The 11,291-nt window shown below is 39.3% G+C and overlaps 1 pseudogene; it reads left to right on the forward strand.

Moving 5' to 3' along the window:
• The first annotated feature begins 6,831 nt into the window (after positions 1-6,831).
• On the forward strand, positions 6,832-7,831 carry LOC110136142 (NADH-cytochrome b5 reductase 2 pseudogene; annotated as a pseudogene).
• Positions 7,832-11,291: the final 3,460 nt, after the last annotated feature.

Here is an 11,291-nt window from a genome sequence, read left to right on the forward strand (position 1 = left end):
TATAGTTCTTGTGATGCTTCACCATTTGATACAATATCATATTCTCTCATTGTCCCTGAAGTTCCTAAAGAAACTCATAATTTTCCACATTTTGAACATAACATATTCGAGCTCAGTCAAGTTTAAACCTAGATCACTGGATTCCAAATTGTGTGTTTTTAAACATCAACTGGTCTATATAACAAATATATTTCAATCAGTATAGTTTCAAATACATGGTTTACTCAATGTGATTAAGGAAAAAAAATAGTCAGAGAAATGTTATCAAGTCCAGGCTGTGTTCATCTCCAAACTGATTTAAAATCTTAGCCACATTCAACATGGTCCCGTTGGATTTGCCTAATATGTAAATCTTACTCATTTATTTAGTGGTTTTTTTTCCCCTCTCCTTTATAAGCAGCCTGTTGAGAACAATTTGGTTATAGTAGCAGTTTCATTCTGCCAATGGGGTGAATAAATACTGAGATACCATGCATAATCAATCATGCAAATATAACATATGTCCATATGTCCAGGGACTAGAAGAAATCACACTGCACCTAGAGCATGCTGCACATTCTAACTAAACATTTATTCTTGATTTATGAATTGCTTAAAATAAGACTAGGTCATTGAGAAATCAGGCAGGGACTCAATCGGAATTTTAATGATCTTGGCTTTTTGCCCACTTTTATCATAATGTGTGTCCTTTCCTCACTAACATTTAAAGTTGTGAAACAAAACTTGTCATCTCATTCTCATTTGGCTTGGCTTTTTTTTTTTTTTTTTTTTTTTTTTGCTTATACTGAATCTGTAAACAAATTGTTATATTGACTTTCAGCAAATGGCTTTTAAAGTATTACACATAAGAGTCACCTTGTAGAGCTTGTTAAAAATACAGATTTCACACTAGGTTATTACCTCAGAGATCTGGGTGAGACAAACAAATATGCACTTTTAACACAAGTGTGTTGTCGAGGCCACACTCTAAGAAGAGATGTTATAGTGAAAATTTTTTTTTTAACTTTTGGAAAGAGACACACAATATTAACAATACACTGTCACTTTTGTTCTAAGAAAATTCTATTAATCAATTATGTTACCATTTCTATGATGGTTTGACATATAAAATAGTTGTTGGGTAATATCAATGGTAATATCAGCCTTGGTCATCATTAATATGGAATGGATATTCAGCCCTTTAACAGAAGGAAATAAGGAATTTTTATCATTAACTCAGCATATATAGTCACATAATTTTATTTTCAGAACTTATTAAATGTACCTTTTCCATAAATTATAAATAAAATAAAATTTATGATATAAAATAAAGATATTTTATAATTTACTTTAACAAGTATTTAGAAGTTGATTTTAAGTAAAATTTAATGAGAATTCAGTGATCTGACAATAATATTGATACTATTAGCTGCTATATTCAAATTTGATAGCTAAATTATGAGTCTCAATATCATCACCAGATAAAATCTGAATATGAATTTGGCTATCAAATTAGAATATAACAAACTGTCTGCTATCAGGATACTATTTTGCCTGGGCTGATGTTAGTGATAGTTGATTGGGTTGTTTTCCCTACAATTTTTCTTGCATTTTATAAATTTATTTTAACTGAGACTTATACATCTCTGTACTCTTTTACAGTCCTTTAATATATATTTCTCTCTACCCTGTCAAAGTTAGTTGCAACAGATTTCTTATAACTCATAAATATATTAAGCTTTCTCACCTTTTAAAAGCTCTTGGTTGTGTATCGTGGTTACCTACAGTGTGGTATATTTAACTCTTCTTCAGGACGTACTTTGTACTGTTACTGGGCTAGACCATGTGTCTGCCTCACCAGTCCATTCCCTGACTGTAGCTAATTGGTCAAAGTATAGACTCCTGAGGAACACTAAGCAAATCAGGTTTGTATTCAATAAATTAGAATTGAGACCAAATAACTTTACTCTGGATCATCGAAAAAGTCAGAGAGTTCCAGAAAAACATCTATTTCTGCTTTATTGACTATGCCAAAGCCTTTAATCATTTGGATCACAATAAACTGGAAAATTCTAAAAGAGATGGGCATTCCAGACCACCTGACCTTCCTCTTGAGAAACCTGTATGCAGGTCAGGAAGCAACAGTTAGAACTGGACATGGAACAACAGACTGGTTCCAAATAGGAAAAGGAGTATGTCAAGGCTGTGAATTGCCACCCTGCTTCTTTAACTTGTATGCAGAGCACATCATGAGAAACGCTGGGCTGGAGGAAGCACAAGCTGGAATCAACATTGCCGGGAGAAATATCAATAACCTCAGATATGCAGATGACATCACCCTTATGGCAGAAAGTGAAGAAGAACTAAAGAGCCTCTTGATGAAAGTGAAAGAGGAGACTGAAAAAGTTGGCTTAAAGCTCAACTTTCAGAAAACTAAGATCATGGCATCCGGTCCCATCACTTCATGGCCGATAGATGGGGAAACAGTGGAAACAGTGGCTGACTTTATTTTTGGGGGCTCCAAAATCACTGCAGATGGTGACTGCAGCCATGAAATTAAAAGACGCTTGCTCCTTAGAAGGAAAGTTATGGCCAACCTAGACAGCATATTAAAAAGCAGAGACATTACTTTGCCAGCAATGATCTGTCTAGTCAAAGCTATGGTTTTTCCAGTAGTCATGTATGGATGTGAGAGTTGGACTATAAAGCTGAGCACCAAAGAATTGATGCTTTTGAACTGTGGTGTTGGAGAAGACTCTTTAGAGTCCCTTATACTGCAAGGAGATCCAACCAGTCCATCCTAAAGGAGATCAGTCCTGGGTGTTCATTGGAAGGACTGATGTTGAAGCTGAAACTCCAATACTTCGGCCACCTGATGCAAAGAGCTGACTCATTTGAAAAGACCCTGATGCTGGGAAAGATTGAGGGCAGGAGAAGGGGACAACAGAGGATGAGATGGTTGGATGGCATCACCAACTCAATGGACATGGGTTTGGGTGGACTTTGGGAGTTGGTGATGGACAGGGAGGCCTGGCGTGCTGCGGTTCATGGGGTCACAAAGAGTCAGACACGACTGAGTGACTGAACTGACTGAACTTTATTATGCCTCTTAAGTGGAATAAGGTGCATAGTTCCTTCTGTGAGCAGAAAGTTCTGCAAAGAGAGAAGAACAAAACAGACATGACTCCTAAATTTTTATCTCTACTTGGACCTCTCCTCTGAACTCCAGGCTTACATAGACAACTATCTATTTAACATCCTGATTTAGATGTCCAAAAGTATTTCTAATATAACATGCTGCTGCTTCTAAATCACTTCAGTCATGTCCGACTCTGTGCGACCGCATAGACGGCAGCCCACCAGGCTCCCCCATCCCTGGGATTCTCCAGGCAAGAACACTGGAGTGGGTTGCCATTTCCTTCTCCAATGCATGAAAGTGAAAAGTGAAAGTGTGTTCGCTCAGTCGTGTCTGACTCTTCGCGATCCCATGAACTGCAGCCTACCAGGCTCCTCCATCCATGGGATTTTCCAGGCAAGAGTACTGGAGTGGGTTGCCATTGCCTTCTCCAAATACAACATGTCTAAGCCTTAAACTCTAATCTTCCTTTCCAAAGTTTCTCCACCTGTTATTCCCCATTTTATTTAATGTAACTATATACTTTGTGTATCACACACATGAAAAGCTGAGTTATATTTTACCTCTCTCTTTTATCTTATATCCATTGTTATCAGCAAATCCTATTGAATTTCTCTTTAAAACATATTCAGTCAGATCACATTTCACCATCTTTACTATTTATATTCCTGGTTCAAGCTCCCATCATCCCTTATGTGGGTTATGGCCATGGTCCCCCAACAAGTGTTCTTACTTCCATCTTTCACCCTCTACAGTCTATTCTCATAAAAGCAACCAGAATGATTCTTTTAAAATGCAAAATCCTACAATTTCTCTAATCAAAACCTTGTGACATTTCCCTAGTGTGTTCATTTAAGAGGTCTAAGTCACATCAACTACCTAGAAAAACACCATTAGTACTTGCAAACCAAAAGCCTTAATTAAGATAACTAGGTGCTCTGATGGCCTCACCTGAGCCTAGTAGAACTTGGTTTTCACTGGCTTTTACTCTTTAAAGTGACTTTAGGCACATCTTCAAACTCATAAAATTCTGTTTGTGCTTCTGTAAAATGAAAAAAAGATAAAGAGGGGACTGGCATCTGCTCTCTTACTTTCAAAATATTCTTTTGAGGATAAAAATTGGGGATATGTGCAAGAGTACTGCACATATATAAACAATTATCATTGGAAAGCAACACAGACCTTGAACTTTGGTATTCAAATAATGGAAGGAATATAGCATCTAAAGAATGCAGCTTTGGGACTTCCCTGGTGGTCTAGTGGTTAAGACTCTGTGCATGTACTGCAAGGGTCATGGGTTCAATCCCTAGTTAGGGAACTAAATTCACATACCATGTGGTGTGGACCAAAAGAATTGCAGCTGTCAAGCATTGTGTTTTAGAAAGCATATGGATTTAGATTTCATCTTTATTAAAACTATTCAAAACATAAGTGAATTTGATGGGAAATCTGAAAGGTGGTTACAGTAAAGGTTGGGGTGTAACCAGATCCACATGCTTAGAAAATAATATGCAAAACAAGTGCCAGTTTGTTACTTTCATATAAAAATACTGAATAAAAATACATACTAAAGTCTCCAAACCACTGTATTTTTTCCATGGACAGGCTGAAAGGAAAGATGACAATCAGAAGGGAGTTTTCTCTTTCTAATTAGAAACAAAATATGTAAAAAGTTAATGTACAGATTTTTATATGCTTTGTATACTTTCTTCAAATGACTGAATTTGGGAGACCAGTAAGCTATAATTCTGTCCCCACTTTTGAGTTTTGATTCAGTAAGAACTATTCACAAATGTTAAACAGATACAAACATCATAAACAACACAATAAGAAGATAAAAAGATAGTTGACATAGCCATCAATTCCTATTTTCCTAATAAGACCACAAGGAAAAAGAATACTAGAACACATAAAATAAGGTAGGCATTAACTTAAACTTTTGTCATTGACTCTTTTCCCATACCTATTCACTTCACAGCTCTGTGTCTCTGCATCTAGAGATTATCACTTTGTAATGAGACAGCATGACTGACAGCCAGTGCCTCCTCCTGCAAAGAGCAGAATTATATTGTGTTCTTTTATAAGACAGTATCAGTAGAGATTCATCTTTTCTTCAGTAACTCAGAAAATCCTGCCTTTCCTATTGATCCAATGCTAATGAAGAAGGAGTTTTGAAGAGTTTTCTCTTCAGGAAAGAATTTGGGAATCAGTCCTGGAATGCAGCTAGGCTCCCTACTGGACTTGGAAAACTCAGCAATGCTCTCTCTTCATATCCTTAGAGGAAATGGTCTGAGTCAGAAGTATGTCAGTTAGTAATTAAAATGCAACCAAACAGGGACTCTAGCCCTGAGGGGATTGTAGATGACTGAGTAGGGTCATCTTCTGTGACACAGGGAAGAGGCTGACACATTTATATCTGGCACCCTTATTCTTAGTCCCCAGAAACCTTGATTTTCTCATTCTAATTTGGGGGGGTTATTTTTTCAGTCTCCACTTGCCATGACATCATGGATCACTAAGAGGAAATAGTCAAGTGAATGTGCCTAATTGGAATTGAGCACTTGTGGAAGGCAGAGTAAAAGAGTCTTGAGAAGCAAGCAGCTTCTTGGTAAAGGACCAGCCTCACATGGCAGAGAATATTTGTCCTGTCAGTAACAGGCAGCAACTAAAAGTTTCAAGTCATATCTCATATTTCATTAAAAGAGAAAAAAAAAACACTTTAATGAATATGGAAGGTGAACTGGCTTCATGATAGAGAGAGTGGACAGAGCAACCCAATGAGGAAGCTCGGGCACTAATTCAGACTGGAAATAAGGAAGGATCTGACCTAGGACAAGCAAGTGAGGACTTGAGATAAGGGGAGATAATTGAGAAATATTTAACTAGATTTTATGTTACAGGTTGGAAAGACATATATTGTTGTTGTGTCAAATAATAGAATTTAGAAAATTTCTTGCTCTAGGGCTAAAAGCCAAACTTCTAGTTAAAGTCCTCCTTCTGGCATTTTAGAACTAATTTAACATCTAAGTCTAACATTTTCTCTTCCTCACCTCCACATGTATAGTTTCCCAAATACAGTAGTTTCAATGTGGGAAAATTAATGGAGACTTGCTATCTACTCTCCAGGGATGTTAAGCTTGGTTAATGAATCATCTGATGAGAACCTGTCCTAATTTTTTTAGGGCTTTCCAGCTCTCCAGGGTTGTACACTTTCCACTGACTTTCCTGTCTTGCATAAATTGATGATCCTGATTAAGTATCTGGACTTGAAGAACAGACCTTAAAGATTCTTAATTCAAAACTCTGAAATTCCCTGCAATTCTAGAATCCCAGACTTTGAAATCAGAACCAATCTTGGGCATTTAAGACTCTACCAGAAAATTACTACAGCTAATCAATGAATACAGTAATGTCACAGGATATAAAATTAACACACAGAAATCCCTTGCATTCCTGTACACCAACAATGAGAAAACAGAAAGAGAAATTAAGGAAACAATACCATTCACCACTGCAACAAAAAGAATAAAATACTTAGGAGTATATCTACCTAAAGAAACAAAAGACCTATACGTAGAAAACTATAAAACACCGATGAAAGAAATCAAAGAGGGGGGCGGGGATCTCCTGACGTGAGAAGACGGCCAGGAGGACTTTTCCCAAACCCACCCGGCCTGGCGGGCGTCTCGCTGGAGGGGTGGCGGGGTAGGGGGCGGATGCGGGAGCCCCGCGGAGTCCCTGGCAGGTGGGAGTTGGTGGATTCTGAGCAAAGACCTGGAGCAGCTCTGGCACCGGAGGACCCGTCCCTGCTCTTTGCTGTCACTGTTATTGGGATCACTGTGCTCCTGCTTGTCCTGAAGAGCAAGAACGTGGTGAAGAGTCATCACATCACCTTACAGAACTCTGATACCAAGTACCTGCTGCCTTTGATTGAGAAATAGCAAATCAGCCACAACATTCGGAGGTTTCGGTTTGGACTGCCCTCCCTGGACCATGCCTTAGGGCTTCCTGTAGGTAACTATGTTCATCTCTTGGCCAAAATTGACGGTGTTGTGGTGGTCAGGGCTTACACGCCTGTGTCCAGTGATGATGACCTAGACTTTGTGGACTTAATCATCAAGATCTACTTCAAAAATGTACATCCTAATCACCCAGAAGGGGGGAAGATGACTCAGTACTTGGAAAACATGAAAATTGGGGACACCATCCTTTTTCAAGGGCCATCTGGGTGCCTGTTCTATCATGGGTCAGGGAAATCTGTATTCAAACCATACAAAACGAGTGAGCCTGAAAGTAAACTGGTGCATCACCTGGGAATGTTTGCTGGGGGCACAGGGATCACGCCCATGCTGCAGCTCATCCACTGCATCACCAGGAAGCCCAGTGACAAGACCGTGATGTCCCTCATCTTTGCCAACCAGACAGAGGAGGATATTTTGATGAGAAGAGAGCTTGAAGAATTTGCCAGAACTCATCCAACGCAGTTCAGCCTGTGGTACACACTGGACAGGCCTCCTGCTGACTGGAAGTACAACTCCAGCTTCATTACCGAGGACATGATCAAGGAGCACCTCCCACCCCCTGGGAAGTCCACGCTCATCCTGGTCTGTGGCCCACCCCCCCTGATCCAGACAGCCGCACACTCTAACCTGAAGAAACTGGGTTATACCAAGGACATGATTTTCACCTACTAAAGCCTCTCTTGCTCTTTCCAAATTTGCCTGGTCGTGTTCATGGTTCACAGTGAGCTCAGCCTCACCACATTAAACTGGGAAGTATCCAAAGACACTTCTCATGTACCCTCGGGTACGCTGGCACCCCTCTCTTTTGGTGTGGGCCTAAGAAAAATGTTCTAGAGGCAGGAGGTAAAGGGGCTTCTGGGGCCTCCTTGCCTGGTGAGGTTTGAAGGGACTCTCTTTCAGTATCTTTTCCCATAGTTTAATGAGATAAAATTCAGTGCAAGGCAGATAGCCCATGAGTGTGGGTCTGAGGGTGACCCGCTAGACAGGTAGAAGGCCTTGGCTTGCTCCACATGTGAACTGGCATCTTGTGGCCTTGGGAGGTCAGAACTGTCAAAGATGCTGGGGCAGAACTCCAGGAGAATCCAAGTGGGGTCACGTCAACTTCTGATAATTTCTCCTGACCCCCTTCTTTCTAGAGTGCAGTTTCTAAGGTCAGACCCATTGGAGTGTTCAGGCACTCTCCATGTGCACTCTTCCTTCTCTTGTAGGAGACTCTTGAAATGTGAATGGTGTTAAAAATACACATCAGGGCAGTAGTCAAGGTGGGCCCCAGGAATCCTAGATTCCTTGTACTTGGCACAAAGGGAGGTAAGAGGTGTGTCTTTGTTAGCATCCTCTAAATGCCAACTCCTATTCTGAAGTGGTGGGTGGGTTAGGGGTGGTTATTACAAATTCCTGTATATAAACTTTGTATCCTACAACTTTACTGAATTCATTGATGACCCCAAGTAACTTTCTGGTCATGCCTTTATTACTTTCTATATATAGTCATCTGCAACAGTGACTTTTACTTCTTTTTCAATCTGGATCCCTTTTATTTCCTTTTTCTTTGATTGCTGCAGCTGGGACTTCCAAAACAGTTGGATAAAAGAGGTGACAATGGATCTCTTTGTTTTGTTCCTGATCCTAGAGGGAATGCTGTCAGCTTTTCACTGTTGAGTATGATGTTAGCTGTACCTAGCCATGAAAAGCTACGTATAGCCTTTATTATGCTGATGTATATTCCTTCTATGCCCACTTTCTGGAGAATTTTTATCAAATGGATGTTCAGTTTTATCAAAAGCTTTTTGTGCATCTAAAAAAAAAAATCAAAGAGGACACAAACACATGGAGAAATATACCATGTTCATGGACTGGAAGAATCAATATTGTCAAAATGGCTATACTACCCAAAGCAATCTATAGATTCAATGCAATCCCTATCAAGCTACCAACAGTATTTTTCACAGAACTAGAAGAAATAATTTCACAATTTGTGTGGAAATACAAAAAACCTCGAATAGCCAAAGCAATCTTGAGAAAGAAGAATGGAACTGGAGGAATCAACCTGCCTGACTTCAGGCTCTACTACAAAGCCACAGTCATCAAGACAGTATAGTACTGGCACAAAGACAGAAATATAGATCAATGGAACAGAATAGAAAGCCCAGAGATAAATCCACGAACCTATGGACACCTTATCTTCTACAAAGGAGGCAAAAATATACAATGGAAAAAAGGCAACCTCTTCAACAAGTGATGCTGGGAAAACTAGTGAACCACTTGTAAAAGAATGAAACTAGAACACCTTCTAACACCATACACAAAAATAAACTCAAAATGGATTAAAGATCTAAACGTAAGACCAGAAACTATAAAACTCCTAGAGGAGAACATAGGCAAAACACTCTCCGACGTAAATCACAGCAGGATCCTCTGTGACCCACATCCCAGAATATTGGAAATAAAAGCAAAAGTAAACAAATGGGACCTAATGAAACTTAAAAGCTTTTCCACAACAAAGGAAACTATAAGCAAGGTGAAAAGACAGCCCTCAGATTGGGAGAAAATAATAGCAAACGAAGTAACAGACAAAGGATTAATCTCAAAAATATACAAGCAACTCCTGCAGCTCAATTCCAGAAAAGTAATGACCCAATCAAAAAATGGGCCAAAGAACAAAACAGACATTTCTCCAAAGAAGACATACAGATGGCAAACAAATGCATGATAAGATGCTCAACATTACTCATTATCAGAGAAATGCAGATCAAAACCACAATGAGGTAGCATTACACGCCAGTCAGGATGACTGCTATCCAAAAGTCTACAAGCAATAAATGCTGGAGAGGGTGTGGAGAAAAGGGAACCCTCTTACACTGTTGGTGGGAATGCAAACTGGTATAGCTACTATGGAGAACAGTGTGGAGATTCCTTTAAAAACTGGAAATAGAACTGCCATATGACCCAGCAATCCCACTTCTGGGCATACACACTGAGGAAACTAAATCTGAAAGAGACACGTGAACCCCAATGTTCATCACAGCACTGTTTATAATAGCCAGGACATGGAATCAACCTAGATGCCCATCAGCAGACGAATGGATGAGGAAGCTGTGGTACATATACACCATGGAATATTACTCAGCCATTAAAAAGAATTCATTTGAATCAGTTCTAATGAGATGGATGAAACTGGAGCCCATTATACAGAGTGAAGTAAGCCGGAAAGATAAAGACCATTACAGTATACTAACGCATATATATGGAATTTAGAAAGATGGTAACAATAACCCTATATGCAAAACAGAAAAAGAGATACAGATGTACAGAACAGACTTTTGGACTCTGTGGGAGAAGGCGAGGGTGGGATGTTTCAAGAGAACAGCATTGAAACATGTATATTATCTAGGATGAAACAGATCACCAGCCCAGGTTGGATGCATGAGACAAGTGCTTGGACCTGGTGCACTGGGAAGACCCAGAGGGATCGGATGGAGAGGGAGGTGGGAGGGGGAATCAGGATGGGGAATACATGTAAATCCATGGCTGATTCATGTCAATGTATGACAAAAAACACTACAATATTGTAAAGTAATTGGCCTCCAACTAATAAAAATAAATGAAAAAATAAAATAAATAAAATAAAATTGATTTTTTTAAAAAAAGATGTCTGAAGCTACCTTAAGTTTTCCCTTTTTCCTACTTAAGATTTCATTCTAACTCTTTGTCACCATTTTTGCCTGGGTAGTTGCTTCAGATTCTTTCTAGATTTAGTCTTTATTCTCTTGAGATGTACCGCATGGATAGGAAATTGATTAAGGATACTAACGCCCTTTTACACTAATCCATTTTTAACTTAGAGGATACATACAAGAGGGGTTCTAAATGTTGATTATGTATCAGAGTCATTGTAGAATTTTTAAAAAAAGGAGAAAGGAAACCAAAGAAAATGAGAAGTCAAACAATATGTACATAAATAGATTCTTTGATAGTCTGTTCCCATTGGTCTAGATGACAACTCTGTTCAGTTCAATCACTCAGTCGTGTCCAACTCTTTGTGACCCCATGAATCGCAGCACGCCAGGCCTCCCTGTCCATCACCAACTCCCGGAGTTTATTCAAATTCATGTCCATCGAGTCGGTGATGCCATCCAGCCATCTCATCCTCTGTC

This window comes from Odocoileus virginianus, chromosome 2 (genome assembly GCF_023699985.2).
Source record: "Odocoileus virginianus isolate 20LAN1187 ecotype Illinois chromosome 2, Ovbor_1.2, whole genome shotgun sequence".
In the NCBI taxonomy this organism is placed as follows: domain Eukaryota; kingdom Metazoa; phylum Chordata; class Mammalia; order Artiodactyla; family Cervidae; genus Odocoileus; species Odocoileus virginianus.